At 37.1% G+C, this 21,364-nt stretch overlaps 1 protein-coding gene across 1 annotated transcript in view; it reads left to right on the forward strand.

The window, feature by feature from the left end:
* NRIP1 (nuclear receptor interacting protein 1) overlaps positions 1–21,364 on the forward strand; it is a 101,693-nt gene that overhangs the window by 1,375 nt on the left and 78,954 nt on the right. Inside the window, exon 2 of the mRNA XM_040484161.1 lies at positions 18,221–18,301. The gene's annotated coding sequence lies outside the window, so the exon portion shown is untranslated. The remainder of the gene's footprint in view (positions 1–18,220; positions 18,302–21,364) is intronic.

Consider the following 21,364-nt stretch of genomic DNA (forward strand, 5'->3'; position numbering starts at 1 on the left):
CTCTGTGGCTGTCCTGGGCCGAGGGGCGGCCTCCGTGTGCTCCCCGAGGCGCGCCCGGCACGGGTGGCCGGGCCCGGGTCGTGCCCCGCTCCACTGCCCCCTCGGCCCGGAGTCCCGGGGGCTTCTCGCCGCGCAGCCCTCGGTCCTGCTGCCCGGGGCGACCTGGGCGGCGCCGGGTGCTGCTACCCGTCTCTCGCCCGGTGCCTCCCTGCTCAGGGCTCGCGGGATTCAGGGTCTGGACAAGCAAACAGGAAAAAAGGGACAGCTCTCCCGGCCCCCACCAGACCCCCAGGCCTGGCCGGTCGGTTCTTGTCCTTCCCCCTCCCGAGAGCGAGGCTCTTTGCACCCGAGGCCTCAACCATCACTTGACCCCCTGATGAGCCAGAAACCGGGCTCACATTTGGGGTGAGCCCAGTGGAGGTCCTGGGAGGCTGCCTTTCTCTCCTCTTGTGCAGCAGTGTCCTCCTTACTACTAGTGAATCTTGTTGTTTTATGAACGGTTTCCCTGGAAATATTCTACGATCCCTCCCATCCTTTCCAAAGTAGTTTCCAAATTTTAACCAAGAGTTGGTGTTCAGTGTGAAGGAACAAAGGAATCAACTGTGTGTCTCAGAGGCGAACAAGCTGGGAGTCTGTAACACATGTTGATCTCTGAAGCATTACAGGCGGTTCTACCTTCTATCTCGTTAGTGACTTAATTGGTTTCTGAAGATAGTGGAAGAAAAACAGAAGGATAAGCGCTTTTGCGTTAAATATTTTTTTTAATAAGGCATTTTATTTTGGAAAAAAATTAAGACGTTTCTAGCTACAAAGACTTTTTGCTCAGACGGTGGAACTAAGTTGGAGTTTGTCTCCGGTAAAGTAAATGATTAAATTGCGAGATGGTGCGGGGGGTGAAAAACTGTCTTTAGAGGAAGAAAGCCTGTCTATAGGTGTCCAAAGTAAATATGGTTGTCGTGTAATATACATGAATACCCTTTACGTTTTGGTGGGGGTGGGGGCATTCGTGGAGCAGAGGGCTTTGGTAATTCATTCTTTAAAGTTATGAATTGCCTTGAACCTGCTTATTAGTGGATCATATGTTTAGCAAGTGGGTGCATCTTCCAGATGTTTAACCACCACTTTGTCACCTTTGTTGAAGAGACACTGAAATAAGTGGACTTTTAAAACAAATAGTGCTTCAACTGCCTGGCACTTGAGTGTGGGTTGCTGCCTGGAGTATGTTGAAATGTTTTTCAACTTAGAAATAAGTTGCTTGGGTTTTGCCCAGTGCTTTGGTGGTAGTGTCGATTGGGTTTGGTTGGTTCAGAGTAGTGCCTTCCTAACCAGTAACAACTTTTCCCTGTCTGGAGTTAGTTCCTAGAGACAAAGAAGAATCAGTCCCTGGGAACAGCTACTATGCAGGCTGGGGGATTGTCACTCTAGTCTGTTTCACTCACTCTGGTGGGGAAACACCTCTTTCCACACTTACCCCTGCAGGTGCCCTAAGAGGGTGAGTTAAATGTATATTTTGGAAAAAAAAAAAAAAAAGAAAAGAAAAAAAGAGGACTGCTTATTGTTAGTTTTACTCCAGTGAGGTCTCTACAGTGCTTTTGAAGCAGTTGAAAACCAGGTTTAATGCCTGTGGGAAGACTTGACTTAGAACTACTTTTTGCGTTTATCTCCAAAACTCTGTAGAACTTGGGTTTTACTAATTTAAACATCCCCAAATACTGTAAGTTTGCAGCAAAGAAGTGTCTGTAAAAGAGGCTAAGAAGCTAAGGGCTCTTCTGACTCTTGCAGTTTTAAGAGCAAAACATCATGATAAAAAATAACCTATACCACCACCTAGAGTCTGTTTGTTAGTTTATTGCTCCTGAAGTTTGCTTAAATTGACACGTCTCTTGTGGTTCCAGTATGGCCAAAAAATGATTAAGAAGCGCTAGCTTTCAAAAGGCCATCCAAGAGAATAATATTTGTGTAATAAATAGCAAGTGCCAATTTCAATTATCCATGCTACCTTTAGCATTGAAAATTATGACATATCAAGTTGAGTGGCTGTTCTCCAAAAGATATGGATTCAAAAGAATTTAAAACTGGGAATTTTTCAGTTTGCGCTCCAAGGTAGCTCTGTGATTGCTTAAAGACTGTCTTCACTGTTACCAGAGGTTCAAGAAATCTTATAGATGAAATGTCATTAGGACTTTTTGAGGTCCCACATCAAACAAAAGCAATGATAAAAGTATAAGGGAGTGTTACAACTCCAGGAATTCTGGAAATTCAAAAAGTAAGAGAGAACATAGGCTGTAGTAGACTTAGGGTTCCGAGAGGTGAAAAGTAAATCAATGTGAAATAAAGTGGTAATCTGTCTGGCTGGTAGTTTATACATAGTAAAGCGATCCGTTAAATGGGAGACCTGGGGATGGCAGCTTTAGTGCCATGCGGCTTATCACATTGTCTGGAGGAAGTAACGTTCCTTCTTTAAATGGTACAACCTGAGAGAAAGATGGCCTCCAAGATCTTTAATTAAGTACCGGTTGCACAGAGAGAACTAGAGCACTGTATTAATTCTGTCAAACATCACTATTTTAGAACATTGAGGACAACTAAAAATGAATTAACTCATATCTGAAAGCAGAGTTTTATGGAAGGTGACAGATGAGGCAAAATATGTCAATCTAATGGAACAAGTAAGAAGATAAGAAGATATGTCATTCTTGGCTCTCTAGAAAGATGAGAGAGAAGAAGGTTATTATTAATTGTACAGATTTCTTTGCAAACCAATACTGGAAGGCAGTGATATAGAAGGTAATTTTAAATCAGAGTGGCTTAGGATATCATACATGATGTTAAAGGGATTAGGTTTTTAATTTTAAAACTTGAAGATTGTAGGAAACTTAAAAGCTCGTATTTTAAGTGTTGTTTTGGAAAAGCGGTAAGAGTTTTGTGTATCAGGTTGAAAGATAATTCTGCCAGAAATAAGTTCAAAACGTCTAATTTTCACCTAGAAAGAATTGTTGAGTTTAAATTGTGATGGGTACAGTTTTGTTTTTCAAACTTTAGATTGCCTGATGCAGTTAGTTTTTAAAGCGTAGGTTAATAGAGAAGAAGAATTCTAGTTTATCTGTCAGTGGTGTGTACACCTCTCTCTATATTGCTGTCTCCTCTCATCCCCTTTTCTAAAATAAATAGCTTCTACATTTTTGGATGCGTTCTTTCATGAAAATTGCCTTCCTTTGCAGCTTCCTGTCTTGGCCCTGGTGGGGTAAAGGTTCTTTACTCTTGAGCTTTTTCCATATGCCCCTTCACGTGGCTAATACACGATCAGTGTGCATTTTGTTTTGTTTTAATACTGATTTACTGTTAACGTGGATGAAGACTGGGGAAAGAAGCATTTGGTATTTTAACAAAGCTCCCTGTGCACATGTCTTCCAATGGAGGAAATATTTTTATGAAAAGCAATTATTGACTACCATTGAAAAGTCAAACATTCTCAGCAGAATATGGCAGGGGGAGGGGCTTCAGGATAATAAGTTTGAATCTGGGAATTGAATTGTTCAAGATGCATTTCCTTAAGTTGCTCTCTGGGGGCGAGGGGATGAACAGACTCATTCTGTAGTATTTAGATACCACAACAATCACAGAAATATAATACCAGGATGGTCACTAAGACTTGAGAAGGTAAAAATCAGGAGTGTCAGATGATGAAGCAGGCCATTGGAATGGAACTGAGGATTATGTCCGGAGGCTGGAATGAACAAAAAGTAAATGGAGGAGAGAGATCTTGTTTCCGTATCCTGTTTGCATCTGATGCTGAAGCAGGGACATGAATTGCTGATGGTAATGGATTCCCTTTTATGAGAGCTGCAATATTATATAAATAGTGGTTGTTTGGAGAGGGAAAAATGACAAATTCCACATTTGTGCCTCTGTATACTTTGCTGTTGAGTGTCTCTTAAATATATATTTAAGGTGGAAGACCAAAACTGGGCACCAGAGTAGAACCGGGAGTTATAGTTTGTTTGGAAGAAAATGAATTCATATTAGACCACTTTTCTTTGTTCTTTTAAGATCTTGTGTTTCCCAAGGGTCTTACTGAACACAGGAAACAGTACTGAGGTTTGGGTGGTGAACTAGAGAATTCTTTCCTAGGATTTCTGATAAAGATAACTTGAAGTGGATAACTACAGAAATAATATTTCCTTTAAGCACCTTTAGGATTAGGGGGAAATTGGGACTTAGAGTTCTCTGAAGTCTTAGTAGGGTTTCTTCACAAACTATGCTCTAAATGTCCATCTGTTTCGTTGTTGTTGTTGTCGTTGTTGTTGTTCCTTGAAATTTAATGTTCAATCTGATAGATATTGAATATTTAGGATTCTAAAAATTAGAGGTCATTTAGAACAGACTTTTCCTTTTCCTTTGCTACAGGTATGAAGGGTAGTTTTAATGTTTCATTAAAAATACAGCTATTGAGATAATAGGATGTTATACTAATTGTTGTCACTGTGATAGTACATACTCTGCATTATGAACCTTGAAATCCAAATGGATTCCTGTACCTCTTGCAAATATTACAAATAAAGCATTACAAAACTTGTGGTGTCTTAGAGTATCCATACACCTGAAACAAAGTAATCTTATTTAAGTTCATAAAACATTGAGAAGAACAGGAAAGAGGGGAAATATGATACATTTTACCACTGTATTAGGATTTTGTTAAAGTTAATACCTTAAACCATGCTAGGGATAACATTTGGCCTAGAACTGTAGGGGTAATATGATGAGAAGCAGATTTAAAGAATTTATGAGGAGACTGGCAATTCAAAAATGTAGCTATGAAAGAAAGGACTTCACTGTGTTTACTTAGTAGTATTAAGATACTTCTGAATGTCTATACCAGATTTTAGGATAGATTGTTTTTGAAGATAATGTTATGGATAATTACCTGATTTGGATAATTCATCTGATTTGTTTTTTAGCTGAAAAAAATTCAAGAATAACTCCAGAATGTGTTCAAACTTTAGCTAGGAGGATGCTTGTGACATCCATTGGTCTGTCCGTCCATCATCCATCCATCCTTCCTCCCCACCTTTCTTCCTTCATCTATCCTGTCTTCCTTCTTCCCTCCCTCCCTCTTTCAATAAATAGCGTGAGGGGAAAAATCATTTTGTTAAGAAATTTGGAAATAGAATTGCTTCTCTGAAAGGGTTAATAGTTGTGTTTGAAATTCAAAGCTAGCATGCTTCACTCTTCCCAGGAAATTTTTTTGACTTGGTATACTTCAGGGAATAAAAGCTCTAAATTAAAACCCATCTTGCCTCTTTAACTTTGTGTCATTTAGCAAAAATATCTTTAAGGATGAAGAAAGAGACCCTTATTTGCCTTAAATTCCAGGTCACTCTGTGACTAAGCCTGGTGTTTCAAGAAATATTAAACTAGAAGCTTGCTGGGAACTTGAGTCATCAGCTTAAGATACCACGAGGACCAGGACAACTCTGATTGACCTGATGTTGGTATTTATTCAGAGCTTTGGTGGAATGAAGTCTCTTATCCTTGGACTTCTAATTAAGAAAGTCCTTTTTCAGTCACGTGTTAAATGATAGGGCTACTCCTTATTTTTAAATCTGTAATCTGCTAATGAATTGAGAACAAATCAGGAATTAAGGAGTTAGGAGCTTCTGTTAATTGGGGTGCTTTATTTTGCTTTTACCTTCCTCAGGAGCTATGTAAGAATACTGGGTAGAAGTCAGGCAATTAGCTTTAGGTAGATGAGAGAAAAGCTCAAGTCACATAGTTGCTAACAAGCTTCTCCTTGTAGTTGTGTGCTTTGACTTGTTGAGTTTGTCTATACTGTATAACATGTGACTGCATTAAAAAATACATTAACGCATTAAAAAGTCATGATAATTCAGCATTGCAGTAGTTAGGAAATTATGTTTATATGTAGTCTTAAAATGAGAATAGTATAATTGTTGTGTTGATTTAATAACAGTGTAGATAAGAGAGCTGACATGTGACAGAACATAATCAAAATTTGAGAATTAGAAGTTCAAAATAGAAAAAAAAAAGAGTCTTCTCCCTTGAGGGATCTCTCCAGGATTCGAGAGATAGGAAATGTTTAAGGGATTGTAGCTGGTTTTTGAAATGCACACTTTTTTAGATTATCTTTTTTGATTCTTGCATTTATGAATTTAGAGTAATCTACAGCAGAGTGGTAGATGTATACACTGGAAAAGAAACAAATTAAGGGAAGGAAGGGGGATAGAAGAAGGTGGAGAATCCCAAGAAAAACTCTAGAATAGGAATTGACCCCACCTTTCAAATAGGCTAGAATAAGAAACACTCAAATAGGACATAAATAAAAAACATCCTCAAAATGAATTAATCATAGTTGCAGGGTTTTGTTTTGTTTGTTTGTTTTCCTATAAAGGGAATATTTGCACAATGGGTCATGTAAGCTCAACTTTGATTTTTGAAACACAAATTTTTAAAAAGTCTTTGTTTTAGGGGCACCTGGGTGGCTCAGTGGGTTAAGTGTCCGACATTGGCTCTGGTCATGATCTCATGGTTTGTGGGTTCAAGCCCCACGTCAGGCTCTGTGCTGACAGCTCAGAGCCTGGAACTTGCTTCGGATTCTGTGTCTCCCTCTTCCCCCCCCCCGCCCCCTCTCTGCCCCTCCGCCGTTCACTCTCTGCCTCTCTCAAAAATAAACATTAAAAAATAAATAAATAAAAGTATTTGTTTTGTTATTCCACATCCAATTTTCTAGCTTAGGATCTGCTACTAAAACAGTGTATAATACAGATAATGGGAATGTCCTTTTATCTCTCTGTAGACTAGAACAAGGGGGTTAGATTTGATTTCTAAATTCTGAAATTCTGATTCTATACATTGATGTGTGCTGTCAGTAAGCAGTAAAGATTTCAAGCCTGAGGTTTTAAATTTTTTTTTTTAACGTTTATTTATTTTTGAGACAGAGAGAGACAGCATGAACGGGGGAGGTTCAGAGAGAGGGAGACCACAGAATCTGAAACAGGCTCCAGGTTCCGAGCTGTCAGCACAGAGCCCGACGCGGGGCTTGAATTCATGAACCGCAAGATCATGACCTGAGCCGAAGTTGGACGCTTAACCGACTGAGCCACCTAGGTGCCCCACTGCCCTTTTTTTTTTTTTTTTTTTTTTGCCTTTTACTTTTTTATTGAGAGAAAGAGCAGGAAAAGGAAGAGGATTTGGGGACATCTGCTTTGTTCCAGGCACTTGGCTGTCTGCTTTACAATTTCCATGTGACATATAGGTATCATTTTCTCGATTTACAGAGAAAGAAACCTAGTGTGAGAAATGCCTGAGGTCACACAGCTAATGTCATTGATAATAATTTGCTTTTTCATGAGAGTATGCCATCTTTTTTAAAAGAAAGCCAGTCTCTATTTGATTTTTAGAAAGTTCTAAAAGCCTGCTCCCAAATAGAGCATAGAATAGCCATAGAACTCGGTGCAGCACCCCCAGTCTGCCGGGCCTGGCTTTCCAAAGACCAGTCTCATAAGGAAGGCACCCTGTTTCCAACTGGTAATTCTGTAGCAGTTGATGTTAATTCTCAAGAGAACTGATGCCCTCTGTTCCCTGGGCTTACCTGAGAAATGTAGTCACCCAGGGTATCTCTGCAAGCTCCTTTCCCTCCTCAAATGCTAACCCTTGTGAGGTATTCCACACAATTACTGTAGTGTTCTTTGAGGCAGAGCAAGCAACCATGTTTCTTGATATAATTCATTAAAATACCTTGTCATGGTCTTCATCCAGGTGTTCCCAAGGCTAATTTTGTCTGTCTACTTGAAGGAGCACTTTCAGCAAATTCAGGCCCATAGCTCTTTCTGGTGGAAAAGTTAAAATTCTTGACTGTAATGGTTCTTGACATGAATTTTGTGTCATTGCCCTATCTTCACCTACCATAATTTTATTTTAAAGACTACACCATGCTAATAAACTGGGCTCTTTGTTACAAAGAGGAAATTGATAATGCATTTGTGAATTTATCAGGAGGAAACAGAGATAGATGAGTATTTGGCTTCATTCTGGGAGTAGACTATGGTCAGGAAAGAGATTTTTGGGTTAGGGAGGTTTGTGGTATACAGTATTTTTTTTTTAAATTTTTTTTAATGTTTGTTTTCGAGAGAGCACGCACGTGTGTGACCACGAGTTGGGGAGGGGCAGAGAGAGAGACAGGGAGTCATGGAATCTGAAGCAGGATCCAGGCTCTGAGTTGTCAGCACAGAGCCCGACACGGGGCTCGAACCCATGAACCCTGAGATCATGACCTGAGCCGAAGTTGGATGCTCAACCCACTGAGCCATCCAGGTGCCCCTGGTATACAGTATATTTTTAAGTACACATCGGACGTGCTCTGTTATTGTTGAGGCCATGAGAAATGTAGTTATAAACCTCTCCACCTCTTCTTACTTGCTTCATTTAAAATTTATGGAATTCTGAACCCAAAAGAATCAAGCTGGGTGCTAGTGGTTCCCTCTGCACTAAAAGATACAGTCAAATTAAAACTGTAGTGGAGACACAAGGATGAGTAATAGGCTCATATACATAATATTTTCTAGCGTGCTTTGGATTTTGAATTGCCAAGTGAATGTTGGATAAACAAAAGGGTTTGTATAAAAGCTGCAAAGGAATGTTTTACTACAATGTTTTATTAAGAGAATATATTGTATCTGGCCAAATAAGAGAGAAGCCATGTAAGTAAACAATCTGGGGGGAAAAAAATCTTTCTGGAGTTCAGATACATGTTTATATTCTCTCCCTAACCCATCCATACCTTTTTAAGAAGTTTAACTGAAATAGACTGAATCTACATGAGGCCAGGGATTGAAGATAGAAAATTTTTTTTTTATTCACCATCTGGTTCTTTCCCAATATCCAGATGTTTGGTGTTATTGAGTCAAAACTCAAAGCAATGCATTGTTTATTTTGTTAGTAAAACGCTATGCTTACTATCCTAGTATCCTTGACTGACCTGAATCAATGTCATATTTTCTTCTTCCCTTTCTTTTCCTTTTTTTTTTTGCTTGGCTCTCTCATAAGTTGAAGTAATTTCATAGAATCCTTAGATTTTTCAGAGTGGAGGGGAATGTGATAAAAGCTATGGATGCTCCAGGTTTAAGTATATTTGTCCTACAGATATCTTGTCTTCCCCATTTCAAACGAGTTGGGTTATAAAGGCATCTTGCTTAATAGGAGAGTACATGGAATAGTAGTTGGTGTGAACTGTAAATCAAATAGTGTTAAATGCTACCTTTTAGCACTTACACACCTTTTTCCTTTGATCCTCTTTTTTTTTTTTTTTTTTTGCCAAGGTATACATTGATACAATGGGGTAAATTACTTGCTTATCTTCCAACACTTTTGTCGTTGTTAATGCTGAAATGAGGGTGTTGTATATATTGTACACCTGAAACTATTATAGTGTTCACTAACTGGAATTTAAATAAAAACTTAAAAAAAATGAAATAATATTTCCAAAACTTTTGTTGTTTGCATTTTACAGAGGAGGAAATTGAACCCCTGAGAATTTAAGTACATTTTAAAATTTATACAGCCAGTACTTGGGTAAACCCAGGATAAGAAATCAAGCCTTAATTTATTTCAGTTTATTAGTTTTTGTGAAGGCAGTCACAGAAAGAGGGCTTAGGTACCACATGTTAAGAAATCGTTAATAACGTTTGGTGATGGATCCAGCAGTAAAGTCTACACTGACCAGAAAGACAGTCTTGAGAAGCGGAGCGAGAAAGGACCAGCTACATCCCCCTTGTTTTTGGAGCATATTTTCTTCTCCTGCTACCAAAATATGGTCTTCAGAACAGTCTTGTGATTCATTTGATATTCTCGTACTTGGAACGTACTTTCTAGGCTGAGAATTTAAAAACAAGTTTTACAGTACAGGTGCGCATTTATTCATGCAGCAGCTTTGTTTCTACATGTTATATACATTTTGAGCTCTATTTAAAAATCAGTAGGGAAACTTCTATTTGTAGATTACCAGAGCCAGGTACCTTTCGTTAACTAGTGGGATCAGAATACTCACAGGTCAGCTCTAGTTATTACTGAAGAGTAATATTTTAAAATTACTAGTGCAGGTTGTTGGGCCTGTCTGTTCAACTGGGAATATAATGCAAAGGTTATGGACCCCATTACTGTATACTCCTGTGAAAAGGTAACATAATGACAGGGCACTGTGTGGACTAGTGGTGAGAATGTGCCCTGAACCAAGGGCCTCTAGATCCAGCCCTGCAGAATGAGAACAAGAGAGAAGAAACCTAATGGGAGCCACTTATATGGGCCACAGACCATATTTTGACCTTGGTGAAGTAAATTGGAAAGAAATATTCTTACTCATGGGACAGTGGGCAAGAGAGTGTAGGTGCTCACTGCATTCCCCAAGCCTCCAACAAGATCAGGTTTGTCTCCCACAGTTCTCTGTACCCTGATTGCAATGGCCACACTTGTTTAATGTTTGTGTTTCTCAGTGGACCGTCCGCTCCATGAATAGGAGCTCATTCATCAGTGTACTGTTGGTGTTGTAGATGCCTGGCACATAGAGGGCCGTTACAAACATTTGTTGAACTGTACCAATCCAATTATTGGTAAACTCTGGCTTTGTGGGGTCAGGGATAGAGCCTTTATGTATTTATATGTAACAGTTGCCAATTATTGTGCATAGCTAATTCATAATAGCTGCTGTTCTACGTTTTTTTTTTCTTTATTTAAATTAGGGCGTCTAAAAGGAATACTGTTTCTTCCTTAAAATTATCATCATCTTTCCAGGCGTATTAACTATGAAGGAAAAAGTGCACCTATTGGTGACATTATAATTACTTGGCGCTTGCAATTGTTTTGTAATGCTGGGTTTCTTCAAAAATACACAAACTACAATATCTCAGAAAACACATTTAGCACAATCTTTGGGGGCAACATTTAAATATTTTTTAAAGAAGGAAATTTTTTATAGAGCTGCATAGAGAGTTTTCTTAGCTTCATTTCCTTAGCTAAGGACACTTAGCTTATGGTAGTGGTAAAGAGACCCGAGCTTGACACATTTAATCACATTGGATTTGACTAGTTGGGAAGACGGAGGCATTTCAAAATCTCATGTCTAGAGTTAATTTTGGTGTTCAGTAATCTAAAAGTTAGAGACCATCAAGAATGACCTGATGATTCAAACCCTACTAAGTTACAGGACTTAAATAGTAGATGAACCCCCTTTGTTATTATTATTTTTTAAATTAGTAATAGCTCTTTTCTGGAGGTGAATTTTTTGACTGTCACAACACTATTCTGTTCAACTAGATTAATAATGCTCAGGTAGAAAGGAAACATTTAAAAAAAATTTTTTTTTCAACGTTTATTTATTTTTGGGACAGAGAGAGACAGAGCATGAACGGGCGAGGGGCAGAGAGAGAGGGAGACACAGAATCGGAAACAGGCTCCAGGCTCTGAGCCATCAGCCCAGAGCCCGACGCGGGGCTCGAACTCACGGACCGCGAGATCGTGACCTGGCTGAAGTCGGATGCTTAACCGACTGCGCCACCCAGGCGCCCCGAAAGGAAACATTTTAAAATGGAGCTCAGAAATTTCTAAACTACCAGAAATGCTAAATGCTAAAATGCTAAAATGTATAGATTATCTGCGATATATGTTTACAACACTGAGATTTCACAAATGGTCTTAAAGTAACTTTAACCTGGTTTCTTGCTTTGTGAAGAAAAGTTTTACTAAACTTCATCCATGTTTGGGAGTGGATATATTTTATAAACAGAAAAAACAGCTCTCATTGCTCTCATGTATATGTGTGTGTGTGTGTGTGTGTGTGTGTGTGTGTGTGTATGTCACATGCTTATAAATTATAGCAAAAGAAGATCTGCAGGCTAATGGACTATTGTCCAAAGTAAAAGGGTAGAAAAAATTGCACATTGACTAATTATGTGATACATTCTACTTTGTGCTTTCAAAATTGTTTATCCTGATTGACTGGACATCTTTGCTTTTCATAGTTCCTTAGCGTCAATGTGTTATAGAATGCATGAATTCTGTACATTAGTATAAATTTTCCAATGTTAGATTCCTCAACAGAGACCCAAACTTAATTTCTATATTCATGAACTGACTCTTGTGAGTAAGGCATGATGTTTCATTTAAAATAACAGCATTTTCCTTTGTGGTAAAAAAAAAAAAAAAAAAAAAGTGAATAAGATTCTAAATCATTATTTTGTGGGTAATTATTTTGTGTCTGCTACAAGTGTTTGTTCTAGCTCTGACCACTCATCCAGCCACGTATTTTACATTTTATACATCCTTGTAAATACTTGTCCTGATAATGCCAAGCCATGCTTTCCTTTGAAGTAGGGTAAACAAATTCACTTTGAGTTTTAAACTCTCGTACCATGTTTTCTTACCTGTTAAAATAGAGTAAATTCCATCATTGGATTTATTCATTTTAGCACAACTCTGAATGATCTTTCTTTTAAAAATTATGGTATGTTCCAATTAGTGGCATATAACGTGTCAGTTTCCTGTAAAATGACAATATTGATGACTGAAAATGGGTGAAATGGGCCTTGGGACAGTCAACAACAAAAAGGATAGAAGTAAAATCTGACTTTTAATCTTTTGAAAATCTGAGACCAATTTGTATTTTCTCACAAGATTCACAGATGGTAATCCAATATTTGTTATATGTTATTGATCTTTAAATTGTTTTCATGTGTTATAGTGAAAGTAGTAAAAAATTTTTCTAGCTGTGTGAGGAAAATGGAAGAGGACTAATAACACACATTTCTGTATGTTAAAACTAAAATACCCCTGTGAAGACAGCATGTTAGTTTTGACTATATTTTTTATTTTATGGTGAATTTAAAAGTTTTTTTTTTTTGTTTTGTTTTTATATTTTGAAATCCTGGTAGATGCAAACAGCAATCTGTATACATACAGGTGTTAAAAAAAAAAAAAAAAAAGGTATTTTTAGAGATCTCCAGCTGTGAATTTGTCCACTGGGAATAAATTGTGAGTTGTAATTGCTTTTTCTGTAACTTAAGTCATTTGCTCTGTTGAATATTTAAATGAAGCGTCAGGAAAGAAAAAAAAAACTGTATTCATACAATACATATTCACACATACTTATATGTGACTGTGGCCGAATTTAGCAGTTCTTGATGACCGTTGTTACTTTTAAAAAGAATTAGCGAGGGGAGAGAAAGTTTTGTGTGTGTAGGGAAATTACTTCTGAGGCCTGTTCACATGCCTGTTTGTTTTGCTTTAGTCTAGTTTGTGTGGTGCATTCTAGAGGGTGGTGAAAGATAATAATTTGTGGTGAACAATTAGTATCCTTAACACACTGTTGAGTGGTTTAACTATTAATCAGAGATATCATGGAGAATAAAGGAGTAGAGGTAGAGATTAGATAGGTTTCAATGTGGCTCAGCTGAAGCTGTGAAATGGGCTTCATTTAATGTTTTCTGGCCTCAGTTTATAAAATAAGGGAGGCGGACTAGAATGATGATTTGGTTCCTCTCAACTCCGTAAGAATCAGTATCACTTCACAAATGAGGTTTTAACTGTTGCATGCATTGAGTAACAGTGTGCATAGAACTAAGGGCTGAGAGGATGTCCCTTATGATTTTTTGAGCTTGGCATTTCATATTTTACAGCAAAGTTTTTAGTTTAACATAATTGAACTTGTACTAGATAGGGTTAATAGGCTAGAACAAAAGGTCAAAGCATAAGGCATTAGGCTTAATTAAGGGAGAGCAGGAGTGGCAGGAGTGTGTGACAGTTAAATGGGTTTCCCACAGACTAATGTCGGTTACAGTGCAACCATGCCTCAACTTAAGTGGGTTATTTTGTGCAAAGGGCAGCAGTGATTAGCAGTTTGACATGCCAGACACTTCTGGCCAATCCCATCTGTTTTAGAGGTTAAAAAAGCACACCTTTATGAGCTGATGGATTGATTTGTGTGCCCGTCTGGTAAAGATTAGAAGTCCAAGGCCAATGCAGTAAATGTCAGTTACAGAATATTGTACTTTCTTCGTTGGCTCATTGTTTTAACCGTCAACTGTTTTATAATGGGGGATTACTGCTGTTTATGGAGTTGAATGCAAGATGGGTGGGGGAACAGGTAAGAGAGGAAGAAAAAATATTTCCTAGATGGAACTGTGAATTCACATATTCTTAGCAAGTGTTTCAAGTAGAGATGATGGCCTATTCTAGATACACTTGATTTGATGGAATGTTTTTGGCCTGTTCCTTACAGTTTGAGTCACGTTGTTCTTTTCTGAGTGTTATTTGAACAACCCTGTCAGTCCAGGATTTAATTTTACATACAGAATTGTTAAGTTTCTTTATTTAGGTAACTCTGTTTCTGACAGATGGATAGTTTATCTCCATATCATTATATCTATTTAAAAAAGTGTAATATTTTGTTCATTAACCTCCTGGGGAAGAGGAAAGGGAAAAGAAAAGAGAAAATGGAAAGGCATAAGTGTGCATGCTTGCTTTGTGGCTAGGGTTTACTGGGCACACCTGAGATTGATGCATGCTGTTAAAATGAAGTGTATCTGAACCTAGACTCGGACTCCTTTCTTTCTTTGAGAGCAGTAGGAGTGATGCCATTAATGTAGTTCATTTTCAGTTCAAGGTTGTAGACCATTTAAAGATACACAAAGGCTAGATTGTGGCTATAAAGATTGGCCTTAACATGTTCTGATGTCCATGGAAAGGAAAATCCTCAATTTATGTGGATGAAATAGAACTTTAGATATTGTGATCGTAATCAAGGAGCTGTAGGCACATAAGGCATTCAGTCTTTTGGGTGGACAGACGGAAGTGTTTTAGAAATAACAAAAAGTTATCATCTTTATCAGAAAATTATTGACAACCTGATATTTGAGTTTAAGTAAAAAGGTGACCAAGAACACGGAAACAATACTAGAAGATTCTGATTGGCCCCCTATGCTTTTATCCTTGTCAAAGGATGTGAACCATGAATTACCTGTTATGTGTTTATACAAATTATATATATCTATCTATCTATCTATCTATCTATATCATGTTAGACTCTGAATTGCTTCTTATAGAAAGGAAACTTAAATATCTAAATAAGATATGGTCACTGAAAGTAATATGTGGATCATAGTAACTGGTATTTCTAAAAATGTATATATACATTTATTTTACCACTAAGCTATTCAAAGTGAATAGGCTTAACTTATAGAAGGAAATTGAGATATTTTATTTCTCATTTAAAAAAGACAAAGTGACGTTATAATATTGGAGTTTATTTAGGAATATAGGACTTCAATATATATGTACTCATCGTTGTGTTCTTGGTGGAGTAGCATTAGTTGAAACTTTTTGGCTAATACAGATTTACATGAAAAACTGTGCTGCCCTTCTGTGAAGGTAGAGAATGTGAATACCGTGCTTCTCTTTCACTAAGTCATTTTTAAATTATGAAAGATTGGCTTGAGTAGTATAAAAGTACTTGATTAATAAATTAAATGTGGGAGATTTAGCTAATGCACAGAAACTTCTTTTTTGGGGGGGCAGGATCTTCTTAAGCAAATCTTCTGGTGATGTTATGTTAAACCTAAAACAAATATTTGATGCTCTACGTTTCATTATAAACATTTTAAAGTATCCTGGATCCTATTTTAGCTTCTTTCTTTTTTCTCCAGTAAATTCAAGCGCCAGTATTATGTAGTCTGTTCGAATAAAAATAAACGGAAATATTTTGTTGAGTTAACTTGTTTTTGTGCGTTTTGATGTATTTTGAGGTTTACAAAGAGTACACATTGTATCTTGTAATCTGTAGTAGTCAATTTCTGTCTGCTGTATTTCCTTCCTTTTACTAATGTTAATTACTGACTTTGAGACATGTAAAGTCTGCTTCTCTAAGCAAAATAGTTGAACATATGCTCGTTTAGGTTATAAAAAGTGAAAGCAGAAACTCTTAATATACTTAAGATCCTATGTTTGCAGTTCTTGGCCTAAAAACTGTTATAGCTCTGTAACCTGAATTTTAGTTGTTAGAAATGTTATTAGATAATGGAAAAATAATAGCCCTGTTTCATCTTTTGATTTTAAATGCTATTAAGGCATAGAATTGTCCTTTACCTCTTTTCGGCAGATTGATTTTAATAAGCAAGGCATAATATATGATGAACTTATTCAAATATATATGCTTAGTATATTATATCTATATTAATAGTTATATAGTTATATCCATATTAATAGTTATAAAATCAGCATGCATATGTGTGATATGTTTCAAAGAGACCTCTGTACCTGTTGATTGCATTAAAACATTTGCTATCTTCTAATGAGGAAGGAGAAGGTGCTACCACTCTAAGTGGATCATTCCTCAGTAAATTGCATACATTTTACTTTTTTGTATTCTGTGACCTTGCAGTCAGTGACTTCAGCCCAGAATAGTTTCAAAGTCATGTAAATGAATGCAATTAAGGTATTGCTTATCATCTTACATAGTTCAGATGGAACCTTATTAGATAGAGAGATTTGTTTGCTTTATGAGGAAGGTCAAAATAAGGTTAAATTTTATTACATAAAATGATTTGGTAATGTTTTTATTTAGTTGCTGAAAAAGAAATGTCCTAACAGGAAATGATAATGCTTTTTTCCCCTTCTTTAAATCACTGGGAGGTCTTTTCAGGGTGTTTGTTTGTTTGTTTGTTTGTTGTTTCTTTCTAGTAGTTATAATTCTATTTTAAGATGATGCCTTCTGTCTACTTATAAAATTTTGGGAACATTCTACGCTTAGTTGATTCTGGATATCTTTGACTCATACATGTAGGTGGCATTTCCTGCTGCTGATGGAGTGTTGCTTAGGAGCAGCTCACGTATGTGCTTAGAGGATTTGTGTTAATGTCCAGTCGTCATGACAGTTGGTGCAGGACCTCGGACAGCAGGATTGGAGTCCCAGTTCACCTGGGCAGAAAGGAGATCCGCCACCCTAGCAGGATGATTGTAAGGGTTGGGAGAGCATTGACACGGATACTAGAAGAGTCTTGCTGAGGAAGAACTGTGTGTATGTGTGTACATGCGTGCGTGTGTGTGTGTGTGTTTGTGTGCATATGAAGTGCTTAAAAGAAAGGTATTCTTCACTTTGTAGTTGGCCCATATAATTACCTTCTTTCCTTCTATGGTATCATTTTTACTTCAGCATGGTATATTAATTAATTGGTAAAGACTCTAAGAGATACTGGTTGAGCAGATATTTACTGCACGTAGCTCTGTGCCCTGCACCATCTTAGATGCTGGAGGATTCAGAGATGAGTGAGGGGCTCACAGTCGCAGGGAGAATAACAATAAGCATGATGCAGAGAAAGTGATCTGGAAGCATAATGATCAAAGAGCCTGCTTTGGCTGGGTGTTGAGAAAGCATTACTCAAAAGAAATTTGGTACCTCTGTATGGTTGTGGGGAAACTGACAGGCACTGGAGAATGAAGTGATAATCAAAAGCAGCTACTTTGTTTTGGGAAGTTAAAGTTCTGTAGTGGAATCAGGGAGTCTGCATCACACCTTGTTTATCCCCAGCTGGCTTTGCTGTCCAGTAGCCTGTTGATCAATATGAAGTTCCCTCAGCCACCACAGTATTAAAGTGTAGGCTATGTCTCTTGCTGCTCAAAAACTTTTCACCCAGTGTGTTATTCCTGAAGGTATAAACTTTCCCACATGTTGATGTCGTTCTGTATCTAGAAGGCTTCTAATTCTCAGTTCAACATTTTTTTCTTACCAGTGCTCTAGAGAAAAAAAAAAAAAAAAAAAAATATATATATATATATATATATATGTGTGTGTGTATAGAAAAAGAAAAGAAGGTGTTTCAAACTCTGTGTTGACAACCAAATAATCCTAGTAATTTTTCTCCCAGAATTCTTGATCAGAATTCCTCTTCATCACCATTAACTTCTCACCTTTAGAATAGGTGTAGCACAAAGATAGTGTATTTTGGTAAATTTTATAATGCAGATTGCTCATCACGTATGGTCAACAACTATGCCCAAGGAAAGCGTGTATAATTAAGAATATTTTTTGTCTTACATTTTTTTGTTATTTTTTGAGATAATTTATTTTAGCCAGTAGTTAAGATTCCATCGTAAAACATACCACTGAAATTCTTTGAGATACGATGCGCTTGAAGTAATATTTATTTTTCTTAATTTTCAGGGAGTGTTGGACTGTGAGCTATTGCAGAACTCTGTTCTCAGGACCCGTTATTTTAACAGTCAGGAGAAACACATCTAGAAGGTATTGTATTTTGTCTATTGTCCCATTTTTTTAAATGTACTTAAGCCTTTCCAGTTAGAGAAGAAAGAACATCATGTTGCATTTTGTTATTTATTTTTCTTTAAGTTTCAGATGTTGATTAACTAGTTGTTTGACATCTGTAACCCAGGGGAGGAATATATTTCAGTGTCAGTAATTCTGAGTTTTGTGTAAGTGAGTAAAAAGTCTAGTTTAGATGGAACCAGTTTTGCCTATTTTAAACATCGGAAGTATTTACATTTTTTTTCTTTCCAGTATATAATTAATGAATATTTTGATTTGAAAATAGGGTATAAAAGGCTCTTCTTTTTATCTAAGACAGTATGAAATATACCTTAATAATCAGGCAGGCTTAAAGTCCTTCCTGCCTATGACAACTCTACCTTCCTGTAGAGGGATCAGCTGCCATCTATATATCTGCCGTCTTTCATCTGGATCCATGGACACCTGATTCTGCCTGTGTCCGTCTATTATGTTCCCTATCTGCATTATCACATGTGGTTTATTATTGTAGCATAAGAATTCATCTACTTGCAGAGCCTGAGTCTTAGGACAGGTAATATATTACTAGGAAGGAAGGAAGAATCTTCCCTGCTTTGTGTTTTTGTCTTTTGCAATCCCAGGACCCCATATAAATGTACCAAATGATTTGACTAAAGTCAGTGGTGAACGCAGTCCCCTTCAGCCCTATCCAAAGTTTCCTTCTTAGTATCCACCTTTAAACCTCCCCTAAGTTTTGTCTTTTCCTTAAAAAACCTGCCAGCTGTCTTGCTTGGAATACAAATATTTAATAAAATAATGTGTTTGTTAAAGTGGTAGTGAATAAGTCAACTTCTTTGAATATGTATTTTCTTTATTAACTGGATATTTATTATTTATATTCATATGCAATGACACAAAAATCAGTTTTACAGATTTTCTTAATCACTTCTCAAGCCATATGAATTTCTAGGATTGGATAAATTTACAGTATTTTATGTTTCCATCACACAGTGTATATTGAACTTTCTTTTTTTTTAATTTTTATTTTTTTTAATTTTTTAATTTATTTCTGAGACAGAGACAGAGCGTGAGTGGGGGAGGGGCAGAGAGAGAGGGAGACACAGAATCAGAAGGCTGGCTCTGAGCTGTCAGCCTGACGTGGGGCTCGAACTCACAAACCGCGAGATCATGACCTGAGCCTACTGAGCCACCCAGGCGCCCCTGTATTGAACTTTTAAAGTAGTAACTGTTCAAGATTATTCACCATTGGCAAAGCAGCATCTTTTCTTTTTTATTGTCAGTTAAGAGAGGGAGGGTGAAAGCAAATAAGAAATTTAAACAAGCACATTAGGACTATAAAAGAAAATGTAGACAACCCCCCAAATATTAACTTTAATTTTGACTATGCATACTTTCTCAGTGAAAGAAATGATAGGATCAGAAACTCTGGATTTTTTGAAATTCAAAGTTATCCTTTTATTTTTTAGTTTTTTGGAGGGTGGGTTACTGGTTATTTATTTATTTATTAGCTTAAAATTTAATTTAATTTTAATTCCGGTGTAGTTAACATACAGTGTTATATTAGTTTCAAGTGTATGATGTAGTGATTTAACACTTCCATACATAACCCCATGCTCATGAGGACAAGTGCCCTTCTGAATCCCTATCACCTATTTCATGGATCCCCTCATCTATTTCTGATAATTGTCAGTTTGTTCTCAGTAGTTAAGTGTCTGTTTCTTGGCTCGTTCCTTTCTCTCTCTTTTTTTTTTCTTTTTACCTCTTGCTCATTTGTTTTATTTCCTAAATTCCACCTATGAGTGAAATCATATGGCATTTGTTTTTCTCTAACTGACTTATTTCATTTAGCATTATACTCCCTGTTTCCATCCAGGTCATTGCAAATGGCAAGATTTCATTCTTTATTATGAGTGAATATTCCGTTATGTATACACACACACACACCCCTTCTTTATCTGTTCATCAATCGATGGACACTTGGGCTGCTTCCATAATTTGGCAATTGTAAATAATGCTGCTGTAAACGTAGGGGTGCATATATCCCTTTGAATTAGTGTTTTTGCATTTGGGGGGTAAATACCCAGTAGCATGATAACTGGATCACAGTGTCTATTTTGTGCCAGTACCAGACTGTTTTGATTACTACAGCTTTGTAATATAACTTGAGGTCTGAAATTGTGATACCTGCAGCTTTGCTTTGCTTTTTTCTTTTAGAAAAAAGTTTATTTATTTGGTGGGGGGGAATGGCAGTGAGAAAGGGAGAGAGAATCCCAAGCATGCTCTGTGCTATCAGTGCAGAGCTCTGCTCGAGGCTTGGATTCATGAATGGTGAGATCATGACCTGAGCCAAAAATAAGAGTTGGGCACCCAGCCAGCTGACCCAACCAGGTGCCCCACTTTTCTTTTTCAAAATTGCTTTGGCTATTCGGCGTCTTTTGTGGTTCCATATAAATTTTAGGATTTTTTTTGTTCTAGTTCTGTGAAGAATGCCATTGGTATTTTGATAGGGATTGCCTTAAATGTGTGGATTGCTTGGGGTAGTAGACATTTTAACAATATTTGTTTCTCTGATCCAGGAGCATGGAAAGTTATCTTTTTAAATTGAAGATAAGGATTAACTGTTAAAATTAAATATTTAGAGATACAAACATTCAAATGGACTTTAAAACTAACAGATATAAACCATTTTTTTTTTAAAGTTACCTAAATAAACATTTTATCAAGGTATAATTTCACTTAGTGAAATCTTGCCTGTTCAGTGATTTTTCTTTTCTTCTACGTAAACAAACCCTGCGTAGCTAACACCCAACCTCAAAAGGCTGTCTTTCTTAGTCAGTACTGCTTCCACTCAACAGAAACCAATCTTTGGTGTTTTTTACTGTGTGTTAATTTTGCCTGTTTTTGAACTTTATACAGTTGGAACCATGTAATATGAGCTGTTTTGTGTCTGAGTGTTTTGATCAACCTTATGTCTGCGAGAATCCTCCATATGTGTATTATTTGTCTCTCCCTTTTCAAATTGTCTGTATTCCATTGTATGTA

The sequence above is a fragment of the Herpailurus yagouaroundi genome, unplaced genomic scaffold, assembly GCF_014898765.1.
Source record: "Herpailurus yagouaroundi ecotype Mexico unplaced genomic scaffold, PumYag 162, whole genome shotgun sequence".
Classification (NCBI taxonomy): Eukaryota; Metazoa; Chordata; class Mammalia; order Carnivora; family Felidae; genus Herpailurus; species Herpailurus yagouaroundi.